This window comes from Heterodontus francisci, chromosome 38 (genome assembly GCF_036365525.1).
Source record: "Heterodontus francisci isolate sHetFra1 chromosome 38, sHetFra1.hap1, whole genome shotgun sequence".
In the NCBI taxonomy this organism is placed as follows: Eukaryota; Metazoa; Chordata; class Chondrichthyes; order Heterodontiformes; family Heterodontidae; genus Heterodontus; species Heterodontus francisci.
The window spans coordinates 4871684-4886499 of NC_090408.1; the positions used below are offsets into that span (position 1 = coordinate 4871684).

The 14816-nt window shown below is 45.8% G+C and overlaps 1 protein-coding gene across 4 annotated transcripts in view; it reads right to left on the bottom strand.

The window, feature by feature from the left end:
• LOC137352293 (zinc finger protein 583-like) overlaps positions 1 to 14816 on the bottom strand; it is a 62612-nt gene that overhangs the window by 17538 nt on the left and 30258 nt on the right. The window contains exon 3 of one of the 4 annotated variants that reach the window (XR_010969670.1): positions 5845 to 6050. The exons of the other annotated variants lie outside the window; for them this stretch is intronic. The gene's annotated coding sequence lies outside the window, so the exon portion shown is untranslated. The remainder of the gene's footprint in view (positions 1 to 5844; positions 6051 to 14816) is intronic. 4 annotated transcript variants of the gene reach the window in all.

The following is a 14816-nucleotide window of genomic DNA, read 5'->3' on the forward strand; positions in this document are numbered from 1 at the left end:
GCCTCTACCAGTCATGGATGAGCTGGACGTACAGCCAACAAAATCGGAACTCAGTGATGCCATTGATTCTCTAGCCAGTGGAAAAGCCCCTGGGAAGGACAGCATTACCCCTGAAATAATCAAGAGTGCCAAGCCTGCTATACTCTCAGCACTACATGAACTGCTATGCCTGTGCTGGGACGAGGGAGCAGTACCCCAGGACATGCGCGATGCCAATATCATCACCCTCTATAAAAACAAAGGTGACCGCGGTGACTGCAACAACTACCGTGGAATCTCCCTGCTCAGCATAGTGGGGAAAGTCTTTGCTCGAGTCGCTCTGAACAGGCTCCAGAAGCTGGCCGAGCGCGTCTACCCTGAGGCACAGTGTGGCTTTTGTGCAGAGAGATCGACCATTGACATGCTGTTCTCCCTTCGTCAGATACAGGAGAAATGCCGTGAACAACAGATGCCCCTCTACATTGCTTTCATTGATCTCACCAAAGCCTTTGACCTCGTCAGCAGACGTGGTCTCTTCAGACTACTAGAAAAGATCAGATGTCCACCAAAGCTACTAAGTATCATCACCTCATTCCATGACAATGTGAAAGGCACAATTCAACATGGTGGCTCCTCATCAGAGCCCTTTCCTATCCTGAGTGGTGTGAAACAGGGCTGTGTTCTCGCACCCACACTTTTTGGGATTTTCTTCTCCCTGCTGCTTTCACATGCGTTCAAATCCTCTGAAGAAGGAATTTTCCTCCACACAAGATCAGGGGGCAGGTTGTTCAACCTTGCCCGTCTAAGAGCGAAGTCCAAAGTACGGAAAGTCCTCATCAGAGAACTCCTCTTTGCTGACGATGCTGCTTTAACATCTCACACTGAAGAGTGCCTGCAGAGTCTCATCGACAGGTTTGCGGCTGCCTGCAATGAATTTGGCCTAACCATCAGCCTCAAGAAAACGAACATCATGGGGCAGGACGTCAGAAATGCTCCATCCATCAATATTGGCGACCACGCTCTGGAAGTGGTTCAAGAGTTCACCTACCTAGGCTCAACTATCACCAGTAACCTGTCTCTAGATGCAGCAATCAACAAGCGCATGGGTAAGGCTTCCACTGCTATGTCCAGACTGGCCAAGAGAGTGTGGGAAAATGGCGCACTGACACAGAACACAAAAATCCGAGTGTATCAGGCCTGTGTCCTCAGTACCTTGCTCTACGGCAGCGAGGCCTGGACAACGTATGCCAGCCAAGAGCGATGTCTCAATTCACTCCATCTTCGCTGCCTTCGGAGAATACTTGGCATCAGGTGGCAGGACTATATCTCCAACACAGAAGTCCTTGAAGCGGCCAACACCCCCAGCTTATACACACTACTGAGTCAGCGGCGCTTGAGATGGCTTGGCCATGTGAGCCGCATGGAAGATGGCAGGATCCCCAAAGACACATTGTACAGCGAGCTCGCCACTGGTATCAGACCCACCGGCCGTCCATGTCTCCGCTATAAAGACGTCTGCAAATGCGACATGAAATCGTGTGACATTGATCACAAGTCGTGGGAGTCAGTTGCCAGCATTCGCCAGAGCTGGCGGGCAGCCATAAAGACAGGGCTAAATTGTGGCGAGTCGAAGAGACTTAGTAATTGGCAGGAAAAAAGACAGAGGCGCAAGGGGAGAGCCAACTGTGCAACAGCCCCGACAAACAAATTTCTCTGCAGCACCTGTGGAAGAGCCTGTCACTCCAGAATTGGCCTTTATAGCCACTCCAGGCGCTGCTTCACAAACCACTGACCACCTCCAGGCGCGTATCCATTGTCTCTCGAGATAAGGAGGCCCAAAAGAAAGAAGAACATTAATCCCATATTCCCTACCACATCCGCATAATTCTCCTACCTACACTAGGGGCAATTTACAATGGCCAATTTGCCTATCAACCTGCAAGTCTTTGGCAGTGGGAGGAAACCGGAACGCCCGGTAGAAACTCAAGCGGTCACAGGGAGAACTTGCAAACTCCATACAGGCAGTACCCAGAACCGAACCCGGGTCGCTGGAGCTGTAAGGCTGCGGTGCTAACCATTGCAGCCCTAATTTTCTACCTTCCAATTTGATTGGACCTTTCCAGAATCTAGGCGGCCACTTCTTTTAAGACCCTAGGATGAAGTCCATCAGGACCTGGGGACTTGTCAGCTTTTGGCTCTAATAAATTTCTCAGCATCCTTTCCCTGGTGATAATAATTGTTTTACGTTCCTCTCTACCTTTCAACTTTTGATTCACAAGTACTTCTGGGATGTACAAATGCAAATATCTGTTCAGTTCATCCACCATTATTTTACATTATTAACTCCCCAGATTCGCCCTCTGGAGGACCACTCACTTTACTTACTCTTTTCCTTTCTAAATAGCTGTAGAAACTCTTAGTATCCGTTTTTATATTTCTAGCTAGTTTTCTCTCGTACTCCAATTTCTCTCTCTTTTCGCCATTCTTTGCTTTCTTTTAATATTCGGTCCAATTTTCTGACCTGCCACCACTCTTTGCTGAATTGTATCCTTTTTCTTTCAGTTTGATACTATCTTTAACTTCCTTCGTTAGCCACGCATGGTGCATGCTTCTCCTAGAATCTTTATTTCTCACTGATATGCATCTTTGCTGAGTGTTATGAAATATCTCCTTAAATGTCTGCCACTGCATCTCTAATGATCTATCTCAACTTAATCTCCCAGTTTACTTTAGCCAGCTGTGTCCTCAGCCCCTCATAATTACCCTTCTTTAAGTTTAAAACACTAGTCTTAGATCCTCAAACTGAATGCGAATTTCAATCATGCTGTGATTGCTGCCACCTAGGGGTGCCTTTACTATAAGGTCATTAATTAATCCTTTCTCGTGACACATTATCAGATCTAGAGTAGCCTGCTCTCTGACTGGCTCCAGAACACGCTGCTGTAGGAAACTGTCGCGAAAACACTCCATGAACTCATCTTCCAGGCTACCTTCGACAATTTGATTCATTCAATCTATCTATAGATTAAAATCACCCATGATTATCGTTGTACCTTTTTCACAAGCCTCCATTTTTTCTTCCAGTGTACCCTGTCTTACAGTGTGGTTACTGTTAGGGGGACTATAAACAACTCCCACAAGTGACTTCCTACCTTTACTATTTCTTATCTCTACCAAAACTGATTCTACATCTTGGTTTTTAGAACTAAGGTCACCTCTCTCTATTGTATTGTCATCTTTAATTAACAGACCCATCCCTCCATCTTTTCCTAGTTTCCTGTCATTTCAAAATGTCATGTACCCTTGAATATTCAGGTCCCAGCCTGCCATCTTGCAGCCATATCTCTGTAATGGCCATCAGATCATACACATTTATTTCTAACCGAGGTTTCAATTCATTTGTTTTGTTACGAATGCCACACAGAAATACAGAGCCTTTAGTTCGGTCTTTTTACTATTTACGCAACCACTAGCCGTAACTGCTTGCACACTCAACTTTGTACATTCTGTCCCTTCCAGCCAAACTGATTATTTCCCTTTTGCTACTTTGTTCTCTTGCCTTGTTCTCTCTCTTTAATTTATCATACCTTCTTTCACTTGATCCCTCACCCCATTATTTAGTTTAAAACCCACTCTACTGCCCTAGTTATACCACTCGCCAGAACACTGGTCCCAGCACGGGCTCAGGTGAAGACCATCCCAACGGTACAGCTCCCACTTTCCCCAGTACTGGTGCCAGTGCCCCATGAATCGAAACCCATTTCTCCCACACATTTAACTGTCCAATCTTATTTGCCTTACGTCAATTTGTTCGCTCAGTTCATAATCCAGAGATTATTATCTTCGAGGTTCTGCTTTTTTATTTAGCCCCTAGCTGCTTATACACTCTGTGCTGAACCTCTTTCCTAGTCCTACCTACGTTGTTGTGGTTCACAACAACTGGATCCTCCCCCTCCCATTGCAAGTTCCTCTCCATCTCTGAGCAGATCTCCCGAACCCTGGCAACAGGCAGGCAACACAGCCTTCTGGACTCTCACTCTTGCCTGCAGAGAACCCCCTGACTATACTGTCCCCTACTACCACTACATTCTTATTTACTCCCCCTTCCGAAATGGCTTTCTGCACCATGGTGGCATGGTCAGTTTTCTCAACAACCCTGCAGTTTCCACTCTCATTCCTCAAGCTGAAAGAACCTCAAACCTGTTGGACAACTGCAAGGGCTGAGTCTCCTCCATTTTGCCTTCTCGATCCTGTTACCAGCCTCAGTTGCAGTCACATCCTCCTGTCCCAAATGACTGACCAAAATCAAAAGACCCTATCCTTTGGGGTCTGACTGCCTTCTGGAACAAAGTGTCCAGGTAACTTCCCCCTCCCTGATGCATCGCAGTGTCTGTAGCTCAGCCTCCAGTTCACTGACTCTGAGCCAAAGCTTCTTGAGCCACAGCCACTTACTGCAGATGTGGCTACTGTGAATCACACTGGTGTCCATGAGCTCCCACATACTGCAGCTGCAACACATCATCTACCCAGTCATCCGTATTGTGTTTTAAGTAACTAATTGTTTAATTAACTTTGGAATTAAGCCTCTCCTCACCAGCACTTACTGCTCTAATTTAAACCTTGGTAATACAATAAACCTTACCAATTAAAAATAAAACAGAACAGATACACCAGTTTACTTCACTTCTGCTTGCCTCTCAATTAACTATAATTAATTAGGTAGGTACATAAATTTTTATTTAATATTTAATTAATTTCCAGCTATTAACATACGTACCCTAACAGCAGTTAGATTTTTACAGATATTGTTACAAGTGATTCCTTTTTTTTGGTAAATTTTGAACATTGTGGTTTAAAACTGAAGAGGAGTCCATGGGAGTTTTTTTTTTAAACACGGGTCACTAAGAGGTCTGGCTTTGAAAACAAACAATTACTGGAAGGATCAAGGAGTGCTAAAAACAGTTACTGGAAGGTACCGATCTTCAAATAATTACCCAGCAGGAGTTGTTTTTGAGTTGGGGAAGATATGTACAGTGAAGTGACAGGTCAAGATTTATAGAGGTCAGGAGGCTTGTCTCTTGTGACACTGTTTATGGTTTTGCTTTGGACAGTGAGTTGGGATATGGACAATGGTTTGAATAGACATTTGGAAAACTTGCCAAGAAGAACAAACTACCCCAACTCAGTCTGTTCCAGCAGTTTGGAAAAGCCTGCCAGTTTTCCATCTCTTGAGAAGCTGAAAAGCAAGTGTAAGAAGCAGACTGAAACTGTGGCTGCTTTCCTCCTGTAAGGACTGTGTCTGAAACCTCTGTTAATGCATTTCCTGGAAGCCTACCCAAACTGATCTTCAGCGTCGCCTAAAAAGAACTATGCTAGGAAGACTCCAGTGACAGCCATCTATACGCATTTGGGATGCCAAACCAAAACAAAAGGACATCTTTCCATATCTTCTCTTCCTTCTTCAAGGATTAGCAAGTATTTAACCCAAGTGCTTTTTCTGTCTGCTTTTTTTGTAATAGAGCTCTAAAACACGAATCCCTTTATTTTTCTGGTTAACTGGTGTATGTGTGTGCGAGAGTGAGGGGCTAAAATAAAAAGGGAACTTTAATATTTCAACCTGTGTGTTTATGTTTTGCTTTATTACTGGTTGAGACTTGTTTCATAATAAACTATTTTGTTATTTATTAAAGAAACCTGGTTGGTGTGTTTTATTCTACGATAAAAATAAAGTCTATGATTGACTGTATCTGTAAGTGGGAAAAAAAATTAAATATATGTTGTGACCTGTGGAGTACTGGAACTAGAACAAAAAGTGCACTCCTTCCACCTCGGTCGTAATAATATTCCCTAACTGGAGTTACTCACCAACCAATCACCTTACAGCTTTCCTGTGATATCAACGCTCGAATATTTTTTTCCAAGCCCAGTCAGCGCGTGGTGCTCCCTCGCAGGTCTGACTGCTCTCAGATGCCGAAGGTCAGTGAAGACCCAAAGCCTGGCACTGTATTTATTCTCTCTTGGTTCTCGGTGCTCCCTCCCAGGTCTGACTGCTTTCAGCTCCCGAATTCAATCTAGAGAAGTGAAGTAATGCATTTGGGGAGAGCAAACAAGGCAAGAGAATACACAATAAATGGTAGGGTATTGGAAGACCGTAGAGGAACAGAAGAACCTTGAAGAGAATGAAGACAAATTATTGCACAGACTAGGAAATTGGCTGAGCAGAAGGAGACAGAAAGAGTAGGAATAATGGGCAGGTACTCCAATTGGCAGGGAGTGACTAGTGGTGTCTCACAAGGATCAATGTTGGCCCCTCAACTATTCACCGTATTTATTGCCGACTTAGATGATGGGATAGAGAGCCACATATCCAAGTGTAGACATGTTCCCACAAATCTGGTATGGCCAAATCTAGAGACCCCTGGTTAACGAGAAGCATACAGGGTAAGATAAAGCAGAAAAACAAAGCTTATAACGGTCACAACAAACTTAATACTTCAGAAAGCCTAGAGAATAACAGAAAGTGCAGGGATGAAGTAAAAAAGGTAATTAGGAAAGCAAAGAGAGGAAATGAAAAATTATTGGCAGGTAAAATCAAGGAAAACCTTGTTTTATCAGTATATTAAGAGCAAAGAGGATAACTAAGGGTAGGGCCCATCAGAGAAAGAACATAGAACAGTACAACACAGTACAGGCCCTTCAGCCCACGATGTTGTGCCGAACCTTTAACCTACTCTAAGATCTAAGTAACTACCTACCCTTCATTCTACTATCATCCATGTACCTATCCAAGAGTCGCTTAAATGCCCCTAATGTATCTGCTTCTACTACCACCGCTGGCAGCGCATTCCAAGCACCCACCACTCTCTGTGTAAAGAACCTACCTCTGCCATCTCCCCGAAACCTTCCTCCAATCACCCTAAAATTATGCCCCCTGGTGATAGCCCTTTCCACCCTGGGAAAAAGTCTCTGGCTATCGACTCTATCTATGCCTCTCATCATCTTGTACCGCTCTATCAAGTCACCTCTCATCCTTTTTCGCTCCAATGAGAAAAGCCCTAGCTCCCTCAATCTTTCTTCAGAGGACATGCCCTCCAGTCCAGGCAGCATCCTGGTAAATCTCCTCTGCACCCTCTCTAAAGCTTCCACATCCTTCCTATAATGAGGCGACCAGAACTGAACACAATATTCCAAGTGTGGTCGAACCAGGGCCTTATAGAGCTGCAGCATAACCTCGCGGCTCTTAAACTCAATCCCCTTGTTAAGGAAAGCCAACACACCATACGCCTTCTTAACAACCCTATCAACTTTGGTGGCAACTTTGAGCGATCTATGGACATGGACCCCAAGATCCCTCTGTTCCTCCACGCTACCAAGAATCCTGTCTTTAAGCCTGTATTCCGCATTCAAATTCGACCTTCCAAAATGAATCACTTCACACTTTTCCAGGTTGAACTCCACCTGCCACTTCTCAGCCCAGCTCTGCATCTCGTCAATGTCCCGTTGCAATCTACAACAGCCTTCCACACTATCCACAACTCCAGCAACCTTCGTGTCATCGGCAAACTTGCTAACCCAGCCTGCCACTTCCTCATCCAAGTCATTTATAAAAATCACAAAGAGCAGAGGTCCCAGAACAGATCCTTGTGGAACACCACTGGTCACCGAGCTCCATGCTGAATACTTTCCATCTACTACCACCCTCTGACTTCTATGGGCCAGCCAATTTTGTATCCAGACAGCCAACTTTCCCTGTAGCCCATGCCTCCTTACTTTCTGAATGAGCTTACCATGGGGAACCTTATCAAATGCCTTGCTAAAATCCATATACACCACATCCACTGCTCTTCCTTCATCAATGCATTTTGTCACATCTTCAAAGAATTCAATAAGGCTTGTGAGGCATGACCTGCCCCTCACAAAGCCATGCTGACTGTCTCTAATCAAACCATGCTTTTCCAAGTAATCATAAATCCTGTCTCTCAGAATCCTCTCCAATAATTTGCCCACTACCGACGTAAGACTGACTGGTCTATAATTCCCAGGGTTATCCCTATTCCCTTTCTTGAACAAGGGAACAACATTTGCCACCCTCCAATCATCTGGTACTACTCCAGTGGACAGTGAGGACGCAAAGATCATCGCCAAAGGCGCGGCAATCTCTTCCCTCGCTTCCCGTAATATCCTTGGGTATATCCCGTCTGGGCCCGGGGACTTATCTGTCCTCATATCATTCAAAATTTCCAGCACATCCTCCCTCTTAACATCAACCTGTTCAAGCATATCAGCCTGTTCCACGCTGTCCTCACAAACGACCAGGTTTCTCTGACTAGTGAATACTGAAGCAAAGTATTCATTTAGGACCTCCCCTACCTCCTCCGACTCCAGGCACAAGTTCCCTCCACTATCCGTGATCGGCCCCACCCTCAATCTGGCCATCCTCTTGTTCCTCACATAAGTGTAGAACGCCTTGGGATTTTCCTTAATCCTACCCGCCAAGACTTTTTCATGTCCCCTTCTAGCTCTCCTAAGTCCATTCTTCAGTTCCTTCCTGGCTACCTTGCAACCCTCGAGAGCCCTGTCTGATCCTTGCTTCCTCAACCTTAAGTAAGCTTCTTTCTTCCTCTTGACTAGCTGTTCCACATCTCTTGTCATCCAAGGTTCCTTCACCCTACCATCCCTTCCCTGCCTCATTGAGACAAACCTATCCAGCAGTCGCAAGTGCTCCCGAAACAACCTCCACATTTCTGTCGTGCATTTCCCTGAGAACATCTGTTCCCAATTTATGCTCCCCAGTTCCTGCCTAATAGCATTGTAATTCCCCCTCCCCCAATTAAATATTTTCCCATCCCGTCTGGTCCTGTCTCTCTCCATGACTATAGTAAAGGTCAGGGAGTTGTGATCACTATCACCGAAATGCTCTCCCACCGAGAGATCTGCCACCTGGCCTGGTTCGTTGTCAAGCACCAAGTCCAACATAGTCTCCCCTCTAGTCGGCCTATCTACATATTGAGTCAGAAAACCTTCCTGGACACACCTGACAAAAACTGCTCTCTCCAAACTATTTGCACTAAGGAGGTTCCAATCAATAGTAGGGAAGTTGAAGTTACCCATGACAACAACCCTGTTACTTCTGCACCTTTCCAAAATCTGCCTCCCAATCTGTTCCTCCATGTCTCTGCTGCTATTGGGGGGTCTATAAAAAACTCCCAACAAAGAGACTGCTCCTTTCCTGTTTCTGACTTCCACCCATAATGACTCAGTAGACAAACCCTCCTCGACGACCTCCCTTTCTGCAGCTGTGAAACTATCCCTGATTAACAATGCCACTCCCCCACCTCTTTTACCTTCCTCCCTATTCCTTTTGAAACATCTAAACCCTGGAACATCCAACATCCATTCCTGCCCTTGTGATATCCACGTCTCCGTAATGGCCACAACATCGTAGCTCCAAGTACTGATCCATGCTCTAAGTTCATCACCCTTATTCCTGACACTTCTTGCGTTAAAATAGACACACTTCAACCCATCATACTGGCTGCAACTTTGCCCTGTCAACTGTCTAACCTTCCTCACAGACTCTCTGCATTCTGTATCTGCCTGTTCAACAGCTACCCCATCCACTGATCCGTGCCTCCGGTTCCCATCCTCCTGCCAAACTAGTTTAAACCCTCCCGAAGAGCTCTAGCAAACCTCCCGCCCAGGATATTGGTGCCCCTCCAGTTCAGATGCAACCCGTCCTTCTTGTACAGGTCCCACCTTCCCCAGAAGGTATTCCAATGATCCACATATCTGAATCCCTCCCTCCTACACCAGTTCTGTAGCCACGTGTTCAGCTGCACTCACTCCCTGTTTCCAGCCTCACTAGCACGTGGCACCGGTAACAATCCTGAGATTACTACTCTGCTCGTCCTGCCTTTCAGCTTCCAACCTAACTCCCTATATTCGCTTTTCAGGTCCTCATCCCTTTTCCTAGCTATGTCATTGGTACCGATATGTACAAGGTAACACAGAAACATCGAAAATAGGAGCAGGAGTACATCATTCGGCCCTTCGAGCCTGCTCCGCTATTCATTATGATTATGGCTGATCATCCAACTCAGTAACCTGTTCCAGCTTTCGCCTCATACCCTTTGATCCCTTTAGACCCAAGAGCTATATCTAACTCCTTCGTGAAAACATACAATCTTTTGGCCTCAACTGCTTTCTGTGGTGGCGAATTCCACAGGCTCACCACTCTCTGGGTGAAGAAATGTCTCCTCATCTCAGTCCTGAAAGGTTTATCCCGTATCCTTAGACTATGACCCCTGGTTCTGGACTCCCCCACCATCGGGAACATCCTTCCTGCATCTACCCTGTCAAGTCCTGTTAGAATTTTATAGGTTTCTATGAGATCCCCCCTCACTCTGCTGAACTCCAGCAAATATAATCCTAACCGACTCAATCTCTCCTCATACGTCAGTCCCACCACCCCAGGAATCAGTCTGGTAAACCTTCGCTGCACTCCCTCTACAGCAAGAACAACCTTCCTCAGATAAGGAGACCAAAACAGCACACAATATTCCAGGTGTAGCCTCACCAAGGCCCTGTATAATTGCAGCAAGACATCCCTGCTCCTGTACTCGAATCCTCTCGCTATGAAGGCCAACATACTATTTGCCTTTTTTACCGCCTGTTGCACCTGCATGCTTACCTTCAGCAACTGGTGTTCAAGAACACCCAGGTCTCGCTGCATATTCCCCTCTCTCAGTTTATAGCCGTTCAGATAATAATCTGCCTTACTGTTTTCGCTACCAACGTGGATAACCTCATATTTATCCACATTATACTGCATCTGCCATGCATTTGCCCACTCACTCTACTTGTCCAAATCACCCTGAAGCCTCTCTGCATCCTCCTCACAACTCATCCTCCCACCCAGTTTTGTCTCATCTGCAAATTTGGAGATATTACATTTACTTCACTCATCAAAATCATTAATGTATATTGTGAATAGTGGGGGTCATAGCACCGATCCCTGCGGAACCCCACTATTCACTGCTGTCATTCGGAAAAAGATCCATTTATCCCTACTCTTTGTTTCCTGTCCGCCAAACAATTTTCTATCCATCACAACACACTACCCCCAATCCCATGCGCTTTAATTATGTACGCTAATCTCTTATGTGGGCCTTTGTCGAAAGCCTTCTGAAATTCCAAATAAACCACATCCACTGGCTCCCCCTCATTAACTCTACTAGTTACATCCTCGAAGAATTCGAGTAGATTTGTCAAGCATGATTTCCCCTTCGTAAATCCATGCTGATTCTGCCTGATTCTACCCCTGTTCTTCAAGTGCTCTGCTATAAACTCTTCGATAATGGACTCTACAATTTCCCCCACTACCGACGTCAGGCTGACTGGTCTATAATTACCTGCTTTCTCTATACCTCCCTTTTTAAATAGTGGGGTTACATTAGCTACCTTCCAATCTGTAGGAACTGTTCCAGAGTCTATAGAATCTTGGAAGATGACCACCAATGCATCCACTATTTCTGGGCCCACTTCCTTAAGTACTCTGGGATGCAGACCATCAGGCCCTGGGGATTTTAGCAGCCTTCAATCCCATCAATTTCCCCAACACCATTTCTCTACCAATAGAACAAAGAACAAAGAAAATTACAGCACAGGAACAGGCCCTTCGGCCCTCCAAGCCTACACCGATCCAAATCCCCCATCTAAGCCTGTCGCCTATTTTCTAAGGGTCTGTATCTCTTTACTTCCTGCCCATTCATGTGACTGTCCAGATACATCTTAAAAGACGCTATCATGCCCGCGTCTACCACCTCCGCTGGCAATGCGTTCCGGGCACCCACCACCCTCTGCGGAAAGAACTTTCCACGCATATCCCCCCTAAACTTTTCCCCTTTCACTTTGAACTCGTGTCCCCTTGTAATTGAATCCCCCACTCTGGGAAAAAGCTTCTTGCTATCCACCCTGTCTATACCTCTCATGATTTTGTACACCTCAATCAGGTCCCCCCTCAACCTCCGTCTTTCTAATGAAAATAATCCTAATCTACTCAACCTCTCTTCGTAGCCAGCGCCCTCCATACCAGGCAACATCCTGGTGAACCTCCTCTGCACCCTCTCCAAAGCATCCACATCCTTTTGGTAATGTGGCGATCAGAACTGCACGCAGTATTCCAAATGTGGCCGAACCAAAGTCCTATACAACTGTAACATGACCTGCCAACTCTTGTACTCAATACCCCGTCCGATGAAGGAAAGCATGCCGTATGCCTTCTTGACCACTCTATTGACCTGCGAAGCCACCTTCAGGGAACAATGGACCTGAACACCCAAATCTCTCTGTACATCAATTTTCCCCAGGACTTTTCCATTTACTGTATCGTTCACTCTTGAATTGGATCTTCCAAAATGCATCACCTCGCATTTGCCCTGATTGAACTCCATCTGCCATTTCTCTGCCCAACTCTCCAGTCCATCTATATTCTGCTGTATTCTCTGACAGTCCCCTTCACTATCTGCTACTCCACCAATCTTAGTGTCGTCTGCAAACTTGCTAATCAGACCACCTATACTTTCCTCCAAATCATTTATGTATATCACAAACAACAGTGGTCCCAGCACGGATCCCTGTGGAACACCTCTGGTCACACGTCTCCATTTTGAGAAACTCCCTTCCACTGCTACTCTGTGTCTCCTGTTGCCCAGCCAGTTCTTTATCCATCTAGCTAGTACACCTTGGACCCCATGCGCCTTCACTTTCTCCATCAGCCTACCATGGGGAACCTTATCAAACGCCTTACTGAAGTCCATGTATACGACATCTACAGCCCTTCCCTCATCAATCAACTTTGTCACTTCCTCAAAGAATTCTATTAAGTTGGTAAGACATGACCTTCCCTGCACAAAACCATGTTGCCTATCACTGATAAGCCCATTTTCTTCCAAATGGGAATAGATCCTATCCCTCAGTATCTTCTCCAGCAGCTTCCCTACCACTGACGTCAGGCTCACCGGTCTATAATTACCTGGATTATCCCTGCTACCCTTCTTAAACAAGGGGACAACATTAGCAATTCTCCAATCCTCCGGGACCTCACCCGTGTTTAAGGATGTTGCAAAGATATCTGTTAAGGTCCCAGCTATTTCCTCTCTCGCTTCCCACAGTCGCCTGGGATAGATCCCATCCGGACCTGGGGACTTGTCCACCTTAATGCCTTTTAGAATACCCAACACTTCCTCCCTCCTTATGCCGACTTGACCTCGAGTAATCAAACATCTGTCCCTAACCTCAACATCCGTCATGTCCCTCTCCTCGGTGAATACCGATGCAAAGTACTCGTTTAGAATCTCACCCATTTTCTCTGACTCCACGCATAACTTTCCTCCTTTGTCCTTGAGTGGGCCAATCCTTTCTCTAGTTACCCTCTTGCTCCTTATATATGAATAAAAGGCTTTGGGATTTTCCTTAACCCTGTTTGCTAAAGATATTTCATGACCCCTTTTAGCCCTCTTAATTCCTCGTTTCAGATTGCGCCTACAATCCCGACATTCTTTCAAAGCTTCGTCTTTCTTCAGCCGCCTAGACCTTATGTATGCTTCCTTTTTCCTCTTAGCTAGTCTCACAATTTCACCTGTCATCCATGGTTCCCTAATCTTGCCATTTCTACCCCTCATTTTCACAGGAACATGTCTCTCCTGCACACTAATCAACCTCTCTTTAAAAGCCTCCCACATATCAAATGTGGATTTACCTTCAAACAGCTGCTCCCAATCTACATTCCCCAGCTCCTGCCGAATTTTGGTATAGTTGGCCTTCCCCCAATTTAGCACTCTTCCTTTAGGACCACTCTCGTCTTTGTCCATGAGTATTCTAAAACTTCCCGAATTGTGATCACTATTCCCAAAGTAGTCCCCTACTGAAACGTCAACCACCTGGCCCGGCTCATTCCCCAACACCAGGTCCAGTATGGCCCCTTCCCGAGTTGGACTATTTACATACTGATCTAGAAAACCCTCCTGGATGCTCCTTACAAATTCTGCTCCATCTAGACCTCTAACACTAAGTGAATCCCAGTCAATGTTGGGAAAATTAAAATCTCCTATCACCACCACCCTGTTGCTCCTACAGCTTTCCATAATCTGTTTACATATTTGTACCTCTATCTCACGCTCGCTGTTGGGAGGCCTGTAGTACAGCCCCAACATTGTTACCGCACCCTTCCTATTTCGGAGTTCTGCCCATATTGCCTCACAGCTCGAGTCCTCCATAGTGCCTTCCTTCAGCACAGCTGTGATATCCTCTTTGACCAGTAATGAAACTCCTCCACCCCTTTTACCTCCCTCTCTATCCCGCCTGAAGCATCGGTATCCTGGGATATTTAGTTTCCAATCATGCCCTTCCCTTAACCAAGTCTCAGTAATAGCAATAACATCATACTCCCAGGTACTAATCCAAGCCCTAAGTTCATCTGCTTTACCTACTACACTTCTTGCATTAAAACAAATACACCTCAGACCACCAGTCCCTTTGCTTTCATCATCTGCTCCCTGCCTACTCTTCCCCTTAGTCACGTTGACTTCATTATCTAGTTCCTTGCAGGCTTTAGTTACTACCTCCTTACTCTCCACTGACCTCATTTGGTTCCCATCCCCCTGCCACATTAGTTTAAACCCTCCCCAACAGCGTTAGCAAAAGCACCCCCAAGGACATTGGTTCCAGTCCGGCCCAGGTGTAGACCGTCCAATTTGTAATAGTCCCACCTCCCCCAGAGCCGGTCCCAATGTCCCAAAAATCTGAACCCTTCCCTCCTGCACCATCTCTCAAGCCAC